Source organism: Anolis carolinensis, chromosome 5, assembly GCF_035594765.1.
Source record: "Anolis carolinensis isolate JA03-04 chromosome 5, rAnoCar3.1.pri, whole genome shotgun sequence".
Taxonomy (NCBI): domain Eukaryota; kingdom Metazoa; phylum Chordata; class Lepidosauria; order Squamata; family Dactyloidae; genus Anolis; species Anolis carolinensis.
In genome coordinates this window covers 130,734,317-130,758,322 of record NC_085845.1, presented here as the reverse complement: position 1 = coordinate 130,758,322, position 24,006 = coordinate 130,734,317, and the positions used below count along the sequence as shown (strand labels likewise).

Genomic DNA, 24,006 nt, shown 5'->3' with positions numbered 1-24,006 from the left:
TGTGGCCGGCATGACTGCATGGAGCGCCGTTACCTTCCCACCTGAGTGGTACCTATTGATCTACTCACATTGGCATGTTTTCGAATTGCTAGGTTGGCAGAAGCTGGAGCTAATTGCGGGCACTCACTCCGCTTCCGGGAATTGAACCTGGGACCTTTCGGTCTGCAAGTTCAGCAGCTCAGTGCTTTAACACACTGCGCCACCGGGGTTCAATTTAGACTTAAATGGCAATAAATAAGCAGTTTACTTTCTACACACTTAAGAAACTGCTACTGATGCTATCCTTCACATGAGGCAAGCTTCAAATGTGAGGTAGAGGACATATCTTACCTTTTCTAAAGCGGCCATAAAATGAGGAGGTAATTTATATCTTTTCAAAGAATGGCTCCCATTGAAATAAGTGTTCAAAAAGGGTGCCTGCCTCAACTCTGCTTCATTGAAAAAGTGTTGATGGCAAATGATCCCAGAAAGGGTTGTTTCTTAAGTCTGATGCATTTAACCCAGATCTTATTGAAGGATATAAGGAGAAATTATGCCAGAAAGGATGGGAGGCCTCCCGGCTTTCCATAAGGAAAGATGTGTTGAGTCAGCTTAAAAAGGCTTCCACTCATGTGATGCGGGGGAAGCCAGGACAGTGCAGGCTACCTCTGGCAACATGAAACCCAGGTGGTGGAAAGAAGGAAGAGTGGAGGGAGGAATAGAAAGGTAAAAGATAAAGGTTTCCCCTGACGTTAAGTCCAGTCGTGACTGACTCTGGGGGTTGGTGCTCATCTCCATTTCTAAACTGAAGAGCCGGCGTTGTCCATAGACACCTCCAAGGTCATGTGGCTGGCATGACTGCATGGAGTGCCGTTACCTTCCCGTCGGAGCGGTACCTATTGATCTACTCACATTTGCATGTTTTCGAACTGCTAGGTTGGCAGAAGCTGGGGCTAACAGCGGGCGCTCATGCCGCTCCCGGGATTTGAACCTGGGACCTTTTGGTCCGCAAGTTCAGCAGCTCAGTGCTTTAATACACTGTGCCACCAGGGGCCCCTTGGAATAGAGAAGTCTCCTTTAAAACCTGAACCTAGTTGGCTTGAGGTTTGAAGCAGCTTAGGAAAGAAGGGCGAGTGAAGGAGAAATAGCTGGGTCCCCCTTTTTAAAGCCTGAAACCAGCTGGCTTACTGAGGCTTAGGCTTCCCTCTGTGTAATGAGGGGAAAGCCTGGATGGTGCAAGGTGTGATGCAGGTATCACTGGCAGCATGTGTGAAGAGGTTCAAGGAGAAAGGATCCCAGAAATGATGGTTTCTTAAGACTGATGCCCTAAAAATGACGAAAAGGGAAGCTTGTAAGTTCCCCATTGCCGCCAATGTGCCGGATCTTTCGATTGCCAAATCAAAAAATGATTTTTTTTTCCTTACTGAATTTGGGAAGCCCCTGAAAAACAGATCTGGGGCACATCCAGACAGCCCCTTAAAAGTGGGAGCTCCCATGTTTTCCTGTAGGGTGTCCAATGCAGGAAAGATTTACTTTGTGCAGAGGTAATTTGTTAGTGAGAAAGACGTGGGTCATCTGGAAAGACCCATGTCTTTCCTGCTGTGGGCGTAGTCTGGACTGCCCCCTAAGAAGTCCTGGGACTTCTGAGGGGGCCGTCCACACAGCACTCTCATGTTTTCTGGTCTCTATGAGGCCGGAATATCAGAGAGGGCTCTAATCCCCTCCCCCAAACCTCTTAAAATGTGTGTGTGGGGGGGGGGGGGAGTAAAATAACTTACCCATCCACCATTAAAGTGCTGCCGGCCCTCTCTTAGCATGTAGGAATAACATGTCGGGAAAAACGAGGGAAGGAGGAAAATCGCTTCTGCCGCATTTTTCCTGGCGTGTAGGAATGACATGCCAGGATAGGGCCAGCAGCACTATAATGGTGGCTGGGTAAGTTCTTCCTCCCCTCCGTTTTTAAGGGGTTTTGTGGAGGGGGTGTGAATGTCTTCTTGTCTGCCCGGAAAAATATGAGAGGGCATGTGGACACCTCCCCACACACAGAAAAGCACGTTCTTTCTGGGGTGTGTGCTGACTAGAACCTGGGTGGAATCACATTTTTAAAACACAATTTCTCCCAGGTTAAAGGGCTGTGTGGAACCACCCTGAGGATCCACCAAAATCCAGATACTGAAAACAGAAGAGGGTTTAACCAAATTGCACACTCCTAATGTCTAGGGCAGGGGTCCCCAAACTATGCCCCGGGGGCCACATGCCATTTATCCAGCCCCCACAGCACAAAGGCTGAAGGGGGTTGGGCTAAATGGCCCAAGGAGTCTCTTCCAACCCTCTTTGTTGTTGTTGTTGTTGTTGTTGTTGTTGTTGTTGTTGTTGTTGTTGTTGTTAACATTGAGGCTGGGAGGCCACCTGTCAGGGGTGCTTTGCTTGTGCACAAAGGCAGAAAGGGGTTGGGCCAAATATTATTATTATTATTATTATTATTATTATTATTATTATTATTATTGCTTGGTGGCCACCTGGCCAACTATAGTCCGGCCCTCCAACGGCTTGAGGGATCATGAACTGGCCCCCAGTTTTAAAAGTTTGGGGACCCCTGGTCTAGGGGCTACCCCAGAGCTCACAACAGGCATATAGGAAGTTGGAAGTAAAGTGGTAAGACATGAGTTTTAACCTGGTTTGGGAGAGAAGGGCACACCCTTCCATTCTGCTTGTTAAACTGAATTACTGTGTGGTGAAATGATGTATGTCTAAAACATATGTTACCAACATGACATGTTGGGAAACTTCAGTTAGGGAGTGCTAATGCATATTGGCAGACCCCAATGTCCATTGGGATTTCTTGCTGATATTCTCTTATGTATCTTCAAAATTTACTAAGAGTTTCTTATAACGTAAGTATAGTACAAGCCCCATATTAATGGGGGATAGCACAAATAATAACAACCATATTCAATTGAAGGTCTTCCAGCCTAAAGGTACCATACTGTCCTGCTGAAGAACTTAAAATGTCTAGCAAAATTTTGTAGAACATAGATAAATGAAACTTTAGGTACTGACCCCATGGATACAAGGGTTGTACTGTATATGTAAAATTACATAATGATGACCATGATGAAGTTCCATAACTTAGACCACAGTGTTTTAATCTGGGTGTATTTTAAGGAGCCCCGATGGTAAAGTGTGTTAAAACACTGAGCTACTGAACTTGCAGACCGAAAGGTCCCAGGTTCAAATCCTGGGAGCGGAGTGAGCACCCGCTGTTAGCTCCAGCTTCTGCCAACCTAGCAGTTCGAAAACATGCCAATGTGAGTAGATCAATAGGTACCGCTCCAGCAGGAAGGTAACGGCGCTCCATGCAGTCATGACCTTGGAGGTGTCTATGTACAATGCCGGCTCTTCGGCTTAGAAATGGAGATGAGCACCAACCCCCAGAGTCAGACATGAGTGTACTTAACGTCAGGGGAAACCTTTACCTTTACCTTTTATTTTTTCATGGTTTAATCTTGTTTTAACTTTTGTATTTAATGGATTGATGTCTTTTTTACTTGTTGTAAGCTATTCTAAGTCCCAATCTAGGGAAAAATAGAATAATAACAAACAGAATAATAATCATCATCATCATCGTCGTGATTTTATTGTTATTATCTCTGGTCACTAAATGTAAGAGTTATATACATGAATAATTTCCAAAGTATCACTCTGTATAATGTTAGAACTGAAGAAAAATAAGGGGGAAGAATTCTTTATTGTTAGCGCAATGTCCTCACTTTGCCTCCCCCCATAGCTGTATCCTAAGGCAGTGGTTCTCAATCTCTTTTGGCCTTTAACTCCCAGAAATCCTAACAGCTGGTAAATTGGCTGGGATTTCTGGGAGTTAACCTGAGGACCCACAGGTAAAGAACCATTGTCCTAAGGGAATATCCCTTTCTTACCCAAATGCAAATTCAGTCTGTTGGGGTTTTCCTGCTTCTCAGTACAAAAATTATCCTTCTGGAGATTCTTTTAGCTCTGAGTGGATTGAGCTTTCTCAGTGAAAAAAACGTACCAGAAACAAAGTAAAACTGTTCACACACTTTGTATTTTTAAAAGCCTTTTTGTTTCTTTTTTTGGAATAAAAAAACCAGCAAAACCCCAACATTAAATGTTTTGGTTCAGGGTTCATTTCCTCTCCTCTCTTTTGCCACACATATTCATAAAAGTTACAAGAGAGCAAGAGGAACTAGAGCTGGATCACAGCAAAGGAATCCGGGACGTTTGGGGTACTGCTGGGCAAATTCCTCTTTAAAAAGCAAGCATCTCTTTTATGCCTAGATCAAGTGAACTTGGCAGAGGCAAAGTCATTGATGCTAACAGTGTGTGACAGGAAACAAGGCCATGTGACTCCTATGTTTTGTAAGCCTAGCCCTTGTGTAAGATTACGGTACATTCTTTTCCAGCGACTCTCTCAGAAATTTGAACTTTTAATTAAAAGGCAACATTGAAGCATGTCCAATTCTGGCAGCCTTAAAAGCGGCTCGTTCCTTCCCTGATTAAAATGCATCTTGAGTCAGCATGTGACGGGATGCTTGTATAATTGGCTTCATTGTCCATTATGTATGTGCTCACATATATAATGGAGATACATAACAGATCCCGGAGAATAGCACCAAAACTTTTTTTCCGTAAAGAAGCTTACAAGTAGCTAAAACTCAGTCATGTGATTTCCACCTTCCCCTTCACTGTACCTCTGGTGCTTTCTCTCTGTTACTCCACATGCATGCTTACGCTCAAAATACAAACTCAAACACAGTGAAAATGTTGCAAAACAGGTGTGTGTTTCACTTAACAGAAGGAGAAGAAAATGAGCTACACGTTGATGCTTCTTTTTGGAAGATTAGAAACAGCATTGTAATTGGTATTACCTTCTAGAAGCTAGAATCATGAAGAAGGATTTGATACAGGATGACTGAAAATGAGACTAAAATCTTCCCAGGTGCATTAGTACGACTCACCATCTTCTCTTCAAGGTAAGAAAGCACAGCCAGTGCTTTCACTGATAGATGCCTCAATACAAAAGCATCCATGCAGCAAAATGCCACATTTAAAGGAGATACTGACATATAATTATCTACTGTACACATAATAGTTTAATATCAATAATTCAGTGATAACGCTCAGTTTCTCATAAATTGGAAAGCCTGCAACAGTGCCGGTTTATCAGCATGATCACTATTATTAACATACTTCTATATGCATTGAATGTTGATTAAATCATTTTTCCACTAATTGTTGCTACTGTTTATTACTGCATGTGTAAGTGTGGTACTATTGGGACTTGTACTTGGAAGCCAAGCAATACCAAACCTCACTCAAATGCAGTTCATGTAGCCATTAGAATACGTTGGTTAGACATAACAAATGTATTCCAAGGCCCCTTCCACACCGCTGTATAAAATCCCACATTATCTGCTTTGAACTGGATTATATGGCAATGTGGACTCACATAACCCAGTTCAATGCAGATATTGTGGATTATCTGCCTTGATATTCTTGATATGGCTGTGTGGAAGGGCCTCAAGGTAAAAACAAGTAGAACTGATGATGTGACATTATAAGACATGGCCTACACATATAAGAGTGCACATACATAAAGCTACATGACAAGGTTTTATTTGTACAACAACAACAATAACAACAACAATAATAAAAAGAGACAGAAGGCCTGATCCTTGCAGCCCAGGAGCAAGCCATCAGAACAAATGCAATTAAGGCCAAGATCGAAAAATCAGCTGATGACCCAAAATGCAGACTGTGCAAGGAAGATGATGAAACCATTGATCATATCCTCAGCTGCTGTAAGAAAATTGCACAGACAGACTACAAACAGAGGTACAACTATGTGGCCCAAATGATTCATTGGAACTTATGCCTCAAGTACCACCTCCCAGCAGTAAAAAACTGGTGGGATCACAAACCTGCAAAGGTATTGGAAAATGAACACGCAAAGATACTGTGGGACTTCCAAATACAGTTCTGGAACACAACACACCAGACATCACAGTTGTGGAAAGGAAAAAGGTTTGGATCATTGATGTCGCCATACTAGGTGACAGTCGCATTGACGAAAAACAACAGGAAAAACTCAGCCGCTATCAGGACCTCAAGATTGAATTTCAAAGACTCTGGCAGAAACCAGTACAGGTGGTCCCGGTGGTGATCGGCACATTGGGTGCCGTACTAAAAGATCTCAGCCAGCATTTGGAAACAATAGACATTGACAAAGTTACGATCTGTCAACTGCAAAAGGGCACCCTACTGGGATCTGCGCGCATCACCTGAAAATACATCACACAGTCCTAAACACTTGGGAAGTGTTCGACTTGTGATTTTGTGATACGAAATCCACCATATCTATCTTGTTTGCTGTGTCATACAATGTCATTGTGTCAAGAATAATAATAATAATAATAATAATAATAATAATAATAATAATAATAATAATAATAATAAAAAAAAATAATCTTTAAATCTTTATTTATATACAGTAGGTAGAGTTCAGACTGTCAGAATAGCTTCAGCCCCATGCAATCTGTGACACAAACATATGCTTTCCTAGCGCCCTTCCATACAGCCAAATAACCCAGAATATCAAGACAGAAAATCCCACAATATCTGCTTTGAGCTGGGTTATCTGAGTCCACCCTGCCATATATTCCAGCTCAGAGCGGAAAATGTGGGATTTTATTCAGCTGTGTGGAAGGGACACGAATGTGCTTGCAATTTATGCAAAGACCTCACAAAGGTGCTGGAAGTATGAAACATCACCACTAATGTGAGGCCCATATATACTGGCCCTTTTTTCTTTATAGTTACATTTTCAGTATTCTGTATTCTGATTTTCATCCAGTAAGCTGAAGGCAGCATATGCTTAACTCTTCCTTTCCCTTTTATCATAGTAAGTTAGGCTAAGAGAAGGCCCACAGTCATCCAGTGTCACTCATCCCTTAACCTCAATCTGGATCTATTTCCAAATTCCAGTCTCACCACTACACCATACTGACCTCTGACTCACTGTAAGAACCTAGATAACAGAGAAAACATAAAGAGGTCCAATATGAAACCAGATCAAGTAATCATGAAGGGTGTTTCTATTCAGTCCTTACAAACTGAGAGACCATCCAATGTAACATTGATATCTGCCAGAATTAAAAGCAAGCCACATATTGTTCTGTGTCAGAAAGGAATGTGGCTATTTGTTCAGTCCCACCATAAATACTACAGGTATAGCTACTACTGAAATGGCAGACTAGGAGCCCCCATACAGCTCTACATCCCAGAATGTCAATGCAGAAAATCCCACATTATCTGCTTTGAACTGGGATCTATGACAGTGTGGACTCAGATAACCCAGTTCAAAGCAGATATTGTGAGATTTTCTGTCTTGATATTCTGGGATTTAGGGCTATGTGGAAGGGCCCTAAAAGTAAAAACAGGATTCTGTTGATACACAAGAAATGGGAAGAACTGAAAGGTGAGGGATGGCCATAAAGCACTCTGGGGCCCCTTCCACACAGCTGTATAAAATCCACATTGAACTGGATTATATGGCAGTGTGGACTCAGTTCAAACAGAGCCAGTCCAACGATGAGGCTAATTAAGCGGTTGCTTGGGGCACAAAACATACGGGGCGCAGTCGAGACTGCTTTTTCTGTTGATTTGTTGTAAAACATGATGTTTTGGTGCTTAATTTGTAAAATCTTAATGTAATTTGATGTTTAATAGGCTTTTCCTTAATCCCTCTTTCTTATCCAACATTTCCACTTATCCAACGCTTTTATTTTTCAGTGATTGGTTTGGGGGGGGGGGGGCGCCAAAATTCTGTTCACCTACACTTGAAAAATACCTAGGGCTGGCTCTTTCAAAGCAGATATTGTGGATTATCTGCCTTGATATTCTGGGTTATATGGCTGTGGGTCCTTCCAGACAGGTCCGATATCCTAGGATTTGATCCTAGGTTTTCTGTTTATCCTAGATTATCTGGCAGTGCAGACTCATATAATCCAGTTTAAAGCAGAAAACCTGGGATCAGATCCTGGGATATAGGGCCTGTCTGGAAGGACACTTAGTAGGTGCTTTAAGAGGTTGTTGCATCCTCAGTTCAGGACTTAGGGCTCTTCCACACAGCCCTATATCCCAGAATATCAAGGCAGAAAATCCCACAATATCTGTGTTGAACTGAGTCCATACTCAAATAATGTGGGATTTTCTGCCTTGATATTCTGAGATATAGGGCTATGTGGAAGGGCCCCAGATAAGTCTTGAATTTAATAACTGCAAACTTCATCACTCCCTCCTCCATGTGGAAAAAGTGAGTGAGAGTATTGCTGAGCCTTTGACTGAACCAGAAGCTAAAACCATAAGACGGGAAACAAGTGGCATAAGGGAGTAGATCCATTTCTTGAATATTGGGTATATGGCCATACCTAATATCATGCAGCCTGCGACTATTCTCTATCTAATATAAATAGTAAAAAGTAAAGGTTTCCCCTGACGTTAAGTCCAGTCTGGGGGTTGGTGCTCATCTCCATTTCTAAGCCAAAGAGCCGGCGTTGTCCGTAGACACTTCCAAGGTCATGTGGCCAGCATGACTGCATGGAGCGCTGTTACCTTCCCGCCAGAGCGGTACCTATTGATCTACTCACGTTGGCATGTTTTCGAACTGCTAGGTTGGCAGAAGCTGGAGCAACAGCGGGCGCTCACTGCGCTCCTGGGATCTTTCGGTCTTCAAGTTCAGCAGCACAGTGCTTTAACACACTTCGCCACCAGGGCTCCTGATGTCTAATATAAATAGTACAGTAGAGTCTCACTTATCCAACATAAACGGGCCAGCAGAACGTTGGATAAGTGAATATGTTGGATAATAAGGAGAAGCCTATTAAACACCAAATTAGGTTATGATTTTACAAATTAAGCACCAAAACATCATGTTTTATAACAAATTTGACAGAAAAAGTAGTTCAATATGCAGTAATACTACGTAGTAATTACTGTATTTACGAATTTAGCACCAAAATATCACGATGTATTGAAAACATTGACTACAAAAAATGTGTTGGATAATCCAGAACGTTGGATAAGCGAGACTCTACTGTATATGATAATATAACTAGAAAACATCGGAAATAGTGTATATAGTTGCCTTGACTCTTGATCTCCCAATATGTTAAAAGAATAGTACACAGAGCATTGGTGAGGGTCTACCTACCACAGTGACTACTGCAAATCCTTCCCACCATTAGTACACCTTAGAGTAACTTTCTACTGCCTCACAGGCATGACATGATTCACCAACATTAGTCTGTCACTTTGGTCCAGTTTAGAATTCATCCACTTGGTTTGAAATTCATGAGTGAACATAATGAGTGAACTGATGTAGCGCTTAAGTGAGTATCCTTGTTTGAAACTATTTGTTTGAAGTTTTGAAAAATCAAAAATACTGACGTATAGAGACTTGTGTACTGTTTTGAGCGTGACTGGCTAGCACTGAGACATCTGCCTTTCTGATCACAGCAGGATGTCAGGAAACGCTCTGAAAGTGTGCTAATTTCAGCCAGTTGCGTGCAAGGAACAGGCCAGCCACCAGCTTCACAAAGGACTTCCTAACAAATCATTCTGCTGCAGGGCAGTCATGAAAGTAATGCAATCTGAAAATTGATAAGAGGCCGTTAGCGGTGTCATTAAAGACCAAAACATGTTACCAGACTGGGGTAGTTAAGATATACCCATTGACCCAGACTTCTCAGCAGGAGGGTGAAGAAAGAACATGATACTTTCAACAAGACTAAAACAAAGAATTAGACAGCACTGGTGTCCTTAAGGGTAGAGTCACAGCTGTAGCTTGACCAAGACCAAGCTGTGCTTCTCATCTCCTTTTGTCTCCTGAAGAGACAAAGCTCCTTCTTGCATTCTTAGGCCTGGTTCTGAGGTTAGAGGCCTTCCAAACATATAACTTTATAGTGCATGGGACCTTTTGTGGCCTAGTTCACGGATTAGCAATTGTATGTTTGAGGGGGGGATGCAGGTTGTACGTGCATTGCACCAGGTGATACCATCAAAGGGGTGACATTAACATAACTATCTATAATATAGTTGTGCAGTGTTTTGGCAGAATTGTATTTTGATATAACCCCCAAAAATTGGGTTGTTGTGTAGCTTCTGGACTGTATGGCCATGTTCTAGCACATGGCCATACAGCCCGGAAACCACACAACATCCAATGATTCCGGCCATAAAAGTCTTCAACAATACACACAAACATTGTTTGTAAGCCCAGCTAACATGTACTGTTTTAATATTCCCACAAAGCCAAAATACTATACTAATTTGTTTTTAACTTTCTAATATTCTAACACATGGCCATACAGCCTGGAAATCACACAACACCTAATGATTCTGGCCGTAAAATCCTTCAACAATACACTCCAGTCAAAGCTGGCATTATTGCCCAATTGCAATAACACTTTGAATCACATGTTTTCATCTGTATATCGTTGATTTTGTCAAACCTTCTAATATGGTATTGTGGTCTGGTCTGGCCTGGAAGGAAGTCCATGAAGGCGACACCATAGGAGCCTGGATAATTATACCGCCTCATTCTGATGCTTTCGGGTTTCTGGTAAGTCTCATTGTGATATTTCTACCCATATTTGGTTAACTGGAATGGCATTACATCATTTCCACTTTCCTTTCAATCATTTGAATGGGTGATCTTATTGGTTTGGAGTCCCTTCTAAGAATAAGAACACCACTTAAAATATTTTCCATTTTTGAAACAGTTTTTTTTTTTCAGTAGAAAAAATTGGATGGGCAGGGGAAGTTGTGGAATCAATCCAGGTCCATAGCACCACATTGGATTCTAAAGGGCATGGAGGCTATGGATTTACCATTCCTGGCCTAATTGCACTCACATAATGATGCTATTTATGAGTCCAGAATGTTCATTTTAGAGACATCAGGTCAATAGTTGCACATTTGCAGCCACTTTTTAAATAATTACTCCAATCATAAACAAACATTACAGGGGCCACATGAACAATCCCTTCACGTGGAACTTGAACTAGAGTAAACTATGCACTAGAGTAAACTCTGAGTTTACATCCTATCAGGTATGATGTCTTATTGATAACATGCAATATATGTTATAGTATAGTATAGTATAGGTAATGAGTTTGGCTATTAGAAGTTCATAGATGAGCTGGAGACTGTGTGGACACCTAGACCATTTTGTTGCAGTCCTCCTATTTATTTATATATATACAGGTTGGGTATCTTTTATCTGAAATGCTTAGGACCAGAAGTATTTCGGATTTTGGGCCGGGGGGCCGGGGGCGGGTCCAGATTTTGGAAAAACCCTCATTTGTTTATACATATATAACGAGAATCTTGGAGATGGGATTCAAGTTTAAACATGAAATTCAGTAAAGTTTCACATATACTTTACACACATAGCTTGAAGGCAATTGTATACAATATTTCTTTTTTTAAAATTAATTTTTATTAGTAATAAATTTAAAGATAAAAATAAAATAAAAAATACATGGCAAGTGGGAGAACAATATGGGTAGAGAGAAAGAAAGCAAGCAAGCAAGCAAGCAAGCAAGCAAGCAAGCAAGAAAGAAAGAAAGAAAGAAAGAAGAAAAAATGAAAGTAAGAACAAGGGGAGAAAAAAAAAGGTATGTGGGAAGGGTTGACTTCCATCTAATCCTTGGTGTTTGTATTGTGACTTTCTGTATTTTAGTAATTTATAGTCCAAACCGTCTTCTTCCCCTTTATCTCTAATATTTTCTTGTTGTTCTTGTCATTTCAAATTATAAGCTCCATTTTAAGTTGATTAAAATATTCTTTTACCGTGTCCCAGTTTGTTTGTTTTTTCGGTAATCCTTGGTTCGCAGAAAGCCAGTACGTTAATTTATCCATATTCATTATTTCTAAGACTTTATTTTGCCATTCTTCTCTTTTCGGTATTTCTTTTGATCTCCACTTCTTCGCATATGTTATTCTGGCTGCTATTGTCAGGTGGTTAAATAGAATTTCTTTGTCTTTGTCTTTATCCAGATCCAACATTCCTAGCAAGAAATATTCTGGCTACTTTTTAATGTTAGTCTTTAATATTTTTTGTATTTCTCCGTGTATATCTTTCCAAAAATTTTTAGCTTTTGGGCAGGTCCACCATGTATGAAAAAAAGTACCTACCTGTTGTTCACATTTCCAACATTTGTTGGAAACATTTTTGTAAAATTTTGAAATTTTTTGTGGTGTAATATACCATCTATATATCATTTTATACCAGTTCTCTCTTAAGTCGAATGCATATGTGTATTTGATTCTCTGATTCCAAATCTTTTCCCATTTTTCTAATTTTATTGGGTGTCCAATATTCTCTGCCCATTTAATCATACACTCTTTGATTTGCTCTGTTTCTGTAGTCCATTCTAATAATCTTTTGTATATTTTGGTAATTATTTTATTTTCAGATTTCATTATATTGTCCCAAAAAGAATCCTTTTCTGGGAAGCCTTTCTCTTTGTCTATTTTGTAAAATTCTTTGGTTTGTATATAGTAATATTTCTTAATAATTTTGTGTATTAAATATATTGTATACGTTAAAAAACACAAAGCAAAAATGTTACTATTTTAGCCACCAATGTGGACAATTTTGGATTTTGGAGTATTTTAGTTGTTAACATTCTGGATAAGGGGTGCTCAACCTGTAATTTTATTTAAATTTGTTTCACGTCATGTAAATTAGCACAAACAAACTTTATCTTCTGTTAGCATCTCTCATATTTATGCATTTCCACATTTTGGCACAATATATTAGCAACTACAGTAATGAAGCATTCTTAGTTCAAAATCCACAGGAACTTCTCCATTTAACTTCTTTTGAAAATTGTTGCTGATATCCCCCTAAAATTATTATTTGTAGTATGGATACTAACAGGCAATTGAAATATGAATTAAATTAATTTAAATTCATATTAGATGTTTGTCTTATATAGAGGAAATGGAGAACTAGCAGAATATGGAAATAGGCACTTCCCATTATATATTCAAGAGGCTGTCAACATTTTTCAAGCAGTTCAGTTGTATTGAGCAGCACCAACACTGAGCAGAAATGACAAGCCTTCATCTGTCACTAAATCTTAAAAGGAGCACAAGTTTGTTTATCAAAAGAAAACATGCTGGAGTCTGCAAATTGTTCAGTGCAGATGAAGTCACCTTGGAAGTGCCTGAGGAGCCGGAGGGCCCTGGCAAATTTGCATATGTGTAATGAACTTAATTTGCCTAACGAAGAGGCACGGCATTGTGGGAGGTCAACATCTTGCAGGTCTGCAATGCTGCTCATGCATTTTGCAATGTTAGACAAAAAGGCAAGAATTCTTGGTCCCAGAGGACTTTTCAAAGGTGTGCCTATAGGAATATCTGCTGGAATAAGAAAAAGAGCATGGAAGATTATATATTTGTGTGTGTGTGTGTGTGTATGTGTGCACCAAACGTGAACAGTACAGTCCATAGCAAGGAGATATTTGAAAGTTGTGTCATGACCTCTCAAGAAATTATTGATGCCACTTTGTCATTTATTATCATTGCTTTGTATTTTCTATGCCCAACCATCATTCTCAGTGCTATCAAAAATACTCAGTTAATTAGGATTAAAGAACCATCATTACTCACCAGAAATCTCTGTGTGCATCATGTAGACAGCCAGTGCTGAATTTGGAGAATGTTTTTTTTTAAAACTAGTGTAGACAAGCCTAATGTGTACTACGAATTGGAATTACCGTATATACTCGAGAATATAAGCCGAGACACCTAATTTTACCACAAAAAAACTGGGAAAACATTGACTCCAGTATAAGCCGAGGTTGGGTAAATTTCAGAAATAAAAATAGAGACCAATAAAATTACATTAATTGAGGCAGCAGTAGGTGAAATGTTTTTGAATATTTACATAAAGCTCAAATTTAAGATAACACTGTCCAACTTTGATCAAATCATTATTCTCCTCTTCTTCAATGTAAATGTGCTTATGTATCCTTTTAATAATAATAGAGTAAAATAATACATATAATAATAATGATAATAATAATAATAATAATAATAATAATAAATACAGGAAAATAATACATGTAATAAATAAATTACATAATAATACATAATAATAAATAGAGTAAAATGATAAATATAATAATAATATCAGGGTGAAATAATAAATGTAGTAGTAATAATAATAAATATAGAGTAAAATAAATGTAATAGTAGCAACAATAATAGAGAAAAATAACAAATGTAATAATACCAATAATAATAGAGAAAAATAATAAATGTACCATATATTATTGAGTATAAGCTGACCCAAATATAAGCCAATCAGGACCCTCACCCGAGGGGGGCTTTTTCAGTCTTAAAAAAAGTGCTGAAAAACTAGGCTTATACTCAAGTATATACAGTAACTTTCCTCTGACATCCAGATTCTCTCTGCCCTCAACCTGGTTTCTATCAGCGTTCCCAACAGATTGCATCCATAACGTTTATATAAAAGTCCTGGGAATCATATAGGGTGTCTTCGCAACTCCATCCCCTTTAACTCAGCTTGCAAAACTCCAGCTTCTCCTAACTCTATAGCAGTGGTTCTCAACCTGGGGTCCGCAGATGTTTCTGGCCTTCAACTCCTAGAAATCCTAACATCTGGTAAACTGGCTGGGATTTTTGGGAGATGTAGGCTATCTCCCAAAAGACTGCTCTATAGGAATAAATTCTCAGGCCTTCATCAGTTAGCTGTATACCATTTCAACCCTAATAATTTTAGTCGAACACATTTAATATGTTGTAAAAGTGTTGAATGTTTTATGTCATGTTTTATTTAAGCTGTTATTTTCATAATTTTTATTGAGTTTCTTTTGGCATTGAATGTTTGCCACTGTGTTTTATATTGCTGGAAGCCACCCTGAGTCCCTTCGGGGAAATAGGGTGGGTCATAACTAAAGCATTATTATTATTATTATTATTATTATTATTATTATTATTATTATTATTACTCTTTGCAATCCTGGTAGCACCACTTCCCATTTCTTATCTAGACCCACTTCTGCCCTTTGCAAGCACTGAGCAGCTCCATCCTTTAAAAATACAACTAAAATAGATATATATTTAATAGCCCTGTTGCTGAAATTTTTATGAAGCTCTCATTGAACATTTGAAGGACATTGCTAAAAACAAACAAACAAAAACGTGCAGAAAAATAACTGATCAGTGTTGCTTTTGAACCAAATCAAAATTCTTATAAAGTAACCAGGTATTTGGTGGCTGCTTCCAGAAGCTGAAGGAAATGTCTGTTGAAGCTAAATACATTAGATTGCAAAGAGGCTATGCCACTGAGTGATTATAATCCATTATCATAAATCCATAGAGGAAGCTTACTGATTTTAGTTCTCTGATAACTGCATAATATATTGTATAGAACCAAGCTATGCTTTGCAGTCATGGAAGCAGTAATAAGGAAAAGCTGCTACTTCTGAGTAGACATGTATAAAACTGTGCTAAGCTTTGTATGCTTGGTGGGAGAATGTCCAAATGATTAAAATCTATATATATAAAAGAGTGATGGCATCATGGCGACCCACAAAACAACAAAACTACAGGCCCCCCAACCTCGAAATTTGACAATAAAACCCCTCATCCATGCCTCTAGGTTGATACAACAAAAAGAAAAGAAAAATAAAGTCCTAATTAGAGGGAGAGGAATGATTGCTTTTATCCAATTGCTGCCAGTTAGAAGGCTAAGCTCCTCCAACTTGGTCTCCTAGCAACCCAATAAAAAATAATAAAAAACACTAAAAATAATTAAAAACACTAAAAAATTAATGTAATGAAATACTATAATAACAGAAAATAACTAAAAATAATACAAGAATATAATAAAATATAATAAATAAAAAGATAACGTACAATACAAATAATTTAAAAATACAAATAACGTCAAATAAAAATTACACAACAATTTTTAACCAATACCACCACCACTTTGCCACAGCAACGCGTGGCCGGGCACAGCTAGTGTACATTTAAATATGACCTTGCAGGGCATACGTTCTTGAATTTACAGTGGAAACAAAAAAAGTGGCTTCTAGTGAACCCTCTTGGGTAGGTGAATCCACAAATACCATCACACAGGTATGAATTAAAAAATCTCAGCTGTGCTATATATTGTTATTCTCTTGGGATCTTCTGCACTATGACAATATGCTTTATGATTTTTTCTTTGCAATGCCTCATGATTGTTTTAATAATGGTAATAGCTGACATTCTAGATATTTTATAGTTGACATGTTGTGGAGTGGTGACTCTTGCTCCATGTTTTAGCCCAAACATGAAAGAAATTGATGAAAATGCTGAACCTTGTCCTCAGAATAGTTTCAGCATCTTGGGCAGTTAATATAAAGTTCAGACGTATGCCTTACAATGAGTGCTGTACTGACATGGAAGCCACTAACCACCATGGGATGAACCTGTATGAAAAACGTAGTCATTAGATTCCCTCTCCATCCAGAAGCCCAGAATGGTACAATCTTGAAAACGATTAACCATGTAATCAGATTCTACCATTTGTTTATATCAAAGCAAAGTTGCACCAAAAGCCTAACAGGGCATCGCATTGCTACAGATGTGAACTCCAGGCTGGGAAGGGTGAGGCAGATAAATTTAGGGGATAAGCATCTTTCCTGTTTTGTAAAAAGACATTTTCCCCCAAAAAAACAACTGAGATAAAATGTACAATGGAATATTTTCATTTAGGATAAAGGAAAAAATATTTTCATTGCCTTGACTCAGTTCTTTTTTGGAAACCAAATGCTTTATGTATACTTAGCACTCTGAAAGTCTAGAGGAAGCAAAATAACATTATTTGATTTAGCAATGCAGCTCATTTCTTCTGTATTTATTGCAAAAGCAAACAGGTTCATTATTGTTTTGAACCTTGTAGTTGTACCTATACCAATAAAATAACAATTAACAAGTAAATGCAATTTGTAAATAATTTGATTTTTTAAACTATATCAGACAGGATACTTTTATGCCAAGCCAAATAAAGCACTTTACAATCTATAAAGGATGCATTTTCCCCATTTTTCTTAAAACATCAGAAAGGGATAGTTTCCTTCATGGCTTCTAATATTTCTGGAAATTGTACAAGGAAGAAAGTGCGAAGTCAAGCTGAATATTAAAAAAAAATAATGCCCACAGGTAATTTACTGAACTTTAAAGTAGATGGTGAAGACACTGAAATCAATTTAAGATTTGCCATATCTTGTCCCATTCATTCATCAGAATAGAGACTTCAGTCAAAAAATCAGAAGAAAGCTTTTGGAAGGCTGCTATGAAGGAACTAGCGAAGATTCTGGGGTATCAAGATATATCATGAATATATCATGAAGTCAGGATTTTCCACACCTTCATATTTCCCATTTCTATGTATGATTGTGAAACCTTGACAGCCAAGAAAGCTGATAGAAAAAAATCTACATTGAAATGTGCTACTAGTACTGTGAATTGCTAAAAAGACAAATCCGTGAGTCCAAGAACGAATGAAGCCTAAATTCTCCCTAGAAGCAAAACAGATTACCGTATATACTCAAATATAAGCCGACCCGAATATAAGCCGAGGCATCTAATTTTACCACAAAAAAACTGGGAAATCATTGACTCAAGTATAAGCCGAGGGTGGGAAATTTCAGAAATAAAAATAGATACCAAAAAAATTACATTAAGTGAGGCATCAGTAGGTTAAATCTTTTTGAATATTTACATCAAGCTCTAATTTAAGATAAGGTTGTCTAACTCTGATTAAATCATTATTCTCATCTTCAATGTAAATGTGCTTATGTATCCTTTTAATAATAATAGAGTAAAATAATACATGTAATAATAATAATAAATACAGGGAAATAATACATGTAATAATAAATAGAGTAAAATAATAAATGTAATAATAATAATAATAATAATAATAATAATAATATCAGAGTGAAATAATAAATATAATAATAATAATAATAATAATAGAGTAAAATAAATGTAATAGTAGCAACCATAATAGAGTACAATAATAAATGCAATAATAAAAGAGTAAAATAATAAATGTAATAATACCAATAATAATAGAGAAAAATAATAAATGTACCATATATTCTCGAGTATAAGCTGACCCAAATATAAGTCAACCAGGATCCTCACCCGAGTATAAGCCGAGGGGGGCTTTTTTAGTCCTAAAAAAAGGCTGAAAAACTAGGCTTATACTCGAGTATATACAGTAATTTGAAACTGCATTACTTTGGACATCATGAGAAGACATTACTTACTAGAAAAGACAACAACTTTTGATCTGAGAAGGCAACAGAAAGAGAGGAAGACTCAATTTCTGATGGTTGGACTTAATAAAGGAAGGTACGGCTGTGACTCTACAAGCCCTGAGCAGAGCTATTGAGGACAGGCTCACTTGATGTCTCCCATTCATGGGGTTACCATAGGTCAAAGTTTATAGTAATTTCAGTTAGGACCACGGTTAAAGAATCTGTGCTAAACCAGATCAGCCAGGACAGAGAAATTAACTCACAAGGTTGAAGACAAGTCATAGAGGTTTAATACAATTCAGCCAAAAAGGATGCAAGTACAAGCAATTTGCTTCAAAAGGTACAAGCATAAACATACAGAAAATTGCAGGACATTTGTAACATTTTGACAGCTATTCAAACCTCCTGCTCCCTCCCCTGATTGGTTGGAAAGGAGGCTGGCCAGGATCTGTGCCAGGATTGGCTGGGAGCTTCATTGATGTCAACACCTCCAGATGGGAATTCCAATGGTGGGGTCAATGGCAGCTGGGAATTGGTCAGTTGCAGAGATGCCCCTTGGGAAGATGAAGTCCAGAAGAAGACAATGGTACAGATATGCTGATGAGAGTCCAGGTCTGTGCAATACAAACAAAAAGTACTAAAAGACTAAAAAGACAAAGGTGTTGGTCTGGAGCAATCAAAGGCTCGGTTGACAGTAAAGAAAGTTAATGTATACACATTTTCTAAGCCCCTGCTTCCATGTGAGTGGCAGACTCTCAACCTCAGTTTAAATGGACAAACATCCTGAGTTTATCTTACTAATAAAAAAGATCATTTATCTGTACATGTATACACTTAACTCAATAGTTATCTGGCTTGGGAAATAGCTGGAGGGAAGTGCTCTACTTTTCAGTTCCCAAGAGATTGTCTAAACAGCATCACAGGGAGGTGGCTGTCCTTATGTTGCATTTTGATATATTTTTTAAAAAAGAGTTTATACACGTCATATGAGACATTGATACAGTACACAGCATGAAAAATAAACGTTACACAAAAATAACCAAATTGGTACAATTTATTAAAGGGTCAGACATAATATAATTCATGGGGTACAGCTATTGCTAGGTCCATTCGCAATCTTCCAAAGCTTCGAACTTGTGCAACTCCGGATTTCTGGAAAAGTTTTTAATGAAAAGAAAAAAATGATATATTTACCGTATATACTCGAGTATAAGATGACCAAAATATAAGCCGAGGCACCTAATTTTACCAGAAAAACTGGGAAAACTTATTGATTTGAGTATAAGACGAGGGTGGGAAATGCAGCAGTTATGGGTAAATTTCAAAAATAAAAATAGATATTAATAAAATTGCATTATTTGAGGCATCAGTAGGTTAAATGTTTTTGGCTCGGGCTGTGGCGCAGGCTGGAGAGCAGCTGCAATGAATCACTGCAATGAATCACTCTGACCAGGAGGTCATGAGTTCGAGGCCCGTTTGGAGCCTATGTTTGTCTGTCTTTGTTCTATGTTAAAAGGCATTGAATGTTTGCCTATATGTGTAATGTGATTCGCCCTGAGTCCCCTTCGGGGTGAGAAGAGCGGAATATAAATGCTGTAAATAAATAATAAATAAATAATAAATATTTATATAAAACTGTAAGATAATAATAAGACTTTAATAAGTCAAGACTGTCCAACTCTGAATACCTATATACTCAAGTATAAGCTGTCCTGAATAGAAGCCGGCCAGGACCCTCACTCGAGTATAAGCCTAAAAATGGGCTGAAAAACTAGGCTTATACTCAAGTATATACAGTATTTGTTGTCTCTTGGTGAATTATAAAACCTTCTTGGGGGGGGGGGGGGGGGGCTACCATGGCTGGATGGCAAGTTGACTTGACAGCATTTAACAATAAAGGGTCTCTATAAGAACAAAATGCTAAGCTTTGCAAAATGCATACTGGTGAGGTATAATAAATCACAAAAGCCATTTGGACTATCTTATGGTGGGCATGGTCACAGCTTTTTCCGTCCATCTCCAACAGGATGCTTTCAGCCCAACATCGTGTCTGCCATTGTTAATATCTTTAGAAAGGAGGCACAGACTGCTAGAAGGACTTTTGAACTATTATCTACTGATGTTATTTCGGATTCTTGTTTAATTGTCCTAATGGTTAATTTCCCCTGTAGCAGGGAAATTAACATATGTATTAGGAACGATCAGGTCTTAATGAGCTTCCCAGTGACACATCAAAGAGTCAGAGGCAGTTGGTCCTTGCAAAAGGAGGGAGAGAGAGAACACCTAAGGATCAAAGCTATCACTCTGATGGGAATTTGAAGCAGTGGCTTAATTGACCATAAGAAACATTTTCCCTTTTCACTAATCTGAATTTCCCTGAGCTGCCAGAATTGCAGATGAAAGTGAGAAGCTTCCTTGACCTCCTCTGACAAGCAAAATGTTTTTTTTTTCTTTCTCTCATGTGTAGAAAGGAAGATATTTTGGGAGTGATTTACAAGGTCTGGGAGCTGCAAAGGAAAGGTGTCAAAAAACTGCATTCCAGCTATTTCATACTCTACTGCGTCTTGACCCATAAAGAGATGTTAAAGAACACTTCAGTGCTTGTCAGCTTATATACCATCTTCGGTCTTCATCTCCTGGTGTGAATTTATGTGCAGCAGCAGTAGTACAAGGTAGTTTCTTTCTTATCTCGAAGGAAGACCACTGTCCATTTCATATGTGCCTTGTGAAGTTTACGAAGGGGGCACAGAGGAATATCAATTTCTCCAGCACTGTCTGCCTTGTTGTGCCAAGCAAGTACTATCGGAGGTGAGGCAGCTTTCTGGTCCTCCCTTTTTTCTACCTGATTATCTACCTTTTAATTTCTCTCTCAATTGGTTTCAATTGCTATCAAAGTAGCAATTATGGGTGACCTTTTGCTCTGCCTGCAGAACTCCATCTCTATTGCAAGAGATGCCACATCAGAGAGACCTTTAGAAATCCCTTCTAGGAGACTGGGATCAATGTATCAATTAAATTAATCAGCTAATTATTACTCAGAATGAACGGGCAGGAGACAATGATCAAGAAATTAATTTTAATATGAATTGTAATAAAACCACAGGTGGCTAACCCCATCTTAAAGCTCCCTCTTACCCTGCATCTCACTCAGCCTCTAGAATTGCATCTTAATTAGCATCTTAGATCAAGATTCAATGCACATTGAACACAGCCTAAACTGGAGTGGGGATTGTATGTATAAATTATGTTACCAATATGCAAATGCATGCAAATGTAATTGAGAAATTAACCAATGAATCATGTGTGCTTTAGTCAATTACCGGACTAAAACACTTTTAGTTAATCACTTTGAATCTCTTTCACCAACATTGTAGCAGTAAAAATACTGCATACAAAGAGACATTATCCACAGGGAAATTCTCCTGGCTGGGTCTTGTGCAATAGGGATTTTACATACTTTCCCAATGGACAGCATTCAATTTTTTTTTTTTACAGAAGCTGCTTAGAAATTTAGAGGAGGAAGGGGGAGATATTAGAAGTCAGCGAAATCTTGTTGTCTTTTTAAATAAAACATTATACAATTTTCTGAAAAGTTTGTGTATTGCAGAATGTCAGTATATTATCACAGAAGACCACATTGTAGATTGTGTGGTGTTGCAAACATATTTCCCAGAGAGTGAATACTAGAAGACATATGTGAGGGGAAGTCATAGGGAGGAGGGAGCAAGCTTGTTTTTTGCTGCCCTGAAGACTAGGATGCGGAACAATGGATTCAAACTACAGGAAAGGAGATTCCACCTGAACATTAGGAAGAAGTTCCTCACTGTGAGAGCTGTTCAGCAGTGGAACTCTCTGCCACGGGGTGTGGTTGAGTCTCCTTCTTTGGAGGCTGTTAAGCAGAGGCTGAATGGCCATCTGTCAGAGGTGCTTCGAATGTCATTTTCCTGCTTCTTGGCAGTGGGTTCAACTGGATGACCCTGAGGTCTCTTCCAACTCTATTATTCTATGATTCTACATAATAATATTTTTCATACAGAAAATGGTGTAAGTAGAATTGATTTTGCACAAAGTTCACATGTAGTTTATTAAGCAATAAATGCTGCTTCTGCGCAAAATGGTCACATGCAACCATTGAACTGGACACATGGCTCTTTTTTCAATTTCTCCAACCTGTTAGCAAACCTGACATTTGTGAGAGATCCCTGGTAGATTTGACTCCCTGACAAATATCTTTTTTTAAAGAGAAATCTTTTCACAATATATGTATACAAGATTACAGTTTGGCAATAAATCATAATTTAAAATCCTGTTTTTTTGTCATCCACCCTGACCCAAATCATAGAGGCTTGCAAATTACTTTCCTGACAACCTCTATGTATGTAATAAATTACCCTGTATTAAGTTCCAATCAAGCCAAGATTGTACTTGTCAGGGTTTTTAAACACAAAAAATGTTTTGACAATTTTGTGATTTCTAAAAAAAATACTCTTTACATAGTCTAGCAAAGAGAATATGTGTGTCTTATACCTCTGAAACCAGGGAGGTCCTCTTCAAGAGGCAACTTCAAGTTAGAAAGCACCTTTTCCTAACAGAGTAAGTTATTCATGACCCACTGAGAACCATTCTAGACTAGCCTAAATTTGATAGAGCAGAAGTTCTCAACCTGTAGGTCCCCAGGTGTTTTGGCCTACTACTCCCAGAAATCCCAGCCAGTTTACCAGCTGTTAGGATTTCTGGGAGTTGAATGCCAAAACATCTGAGGACCCACAGGTTGAGAATCACTGATATAGAGGTACCACATAACAGATTACTTCACAAAAGTCTTGGCCAACATTCTGCCCTATATTTCCTTTTGTGCTGCATCCCTAGACTGCAGACACCTCAAAATCACACTGGAGCCACAGACTATGAGCAATGCAAGTTGTTTATTGAAGAATATATGTAAGCAATCATATATCAAAGTTCAAAGTCAATGAAACAACGTTTTTGTACACCAGGTACAAGATACTTGAGAATCTTGAAGCAAGGGTCCATGAAAATCAAGTACAAGATTAAACTTCAACAAGGTATCAAAATTAGTCCAAGGAACAGGATCAAAACTGGAACAAGGAACAGGATCTTTAACTGGAACAAGGGATCCAAACTGCAAAACTTTCAGAAACAATGACTGGATAATCCAAAATTCCCCAAGAGCAAGAACAATAGCTGTAACAAAACTCAAGATACAAGGCTACAAGAAATAGGCATGAAAGTCCGCATGAACATGATACAAGATTCCATGAAATATGAAACAAGAGTCCATGAAACAGGAACAACACTCTCAGTGAGCAAAGTTACCACCTCTGAAAATCTCTCTCAGAAGAGATTCCTCTTCAAGCTGGAATCAAGGCCTTTTTCTGTGGGAAGTTTGCTCAAAACCCTTTCTCATTAGCAACCACCTGCTCCTTCTCAAAACCTCCCTTTCTTGTCTCTGTTGACATATTGCTTTCCTTCTGTCAACCTCATTACTCTCATCACAACTCGAATGCCCATCTGCCAAGGGATAACTCGACCTTGACTCTCCCAAGGAATGCGGTTCAAGCTGCTTGCTTGAAAACATTGTCTGCCTGCTCCCAGAATCCTCAGGGACAAACTCTGG

The 24,006-nt window shown here is 38.4% G+C and overlaps 1 long non-coding RNA gene across 1 annotated transcript in view; it reads left to right on the top strand.

Moving 5' to 3' along the window:
- Nucleotides 1–1,111: 1,111 nt before the first annotated feature.
- Nucleotides 1,112–24,006, top strand: part of LOC103279902 (uncharacterized) — a 41,662-nt gene continuing 18,767 nt past the window's right edge. Inside the window, exons 1-2 of the long non-coding RNA XR_010006666.1 lie at nt 1,112–1,330; nt 20,836–21,176. This is a non-coding gene — a long non-coding RNA (uncharacterized LOC103279902). The remainder of the gene's footprint in view (nt 1,331–20,835; nt 21,177–24,006) is intronic.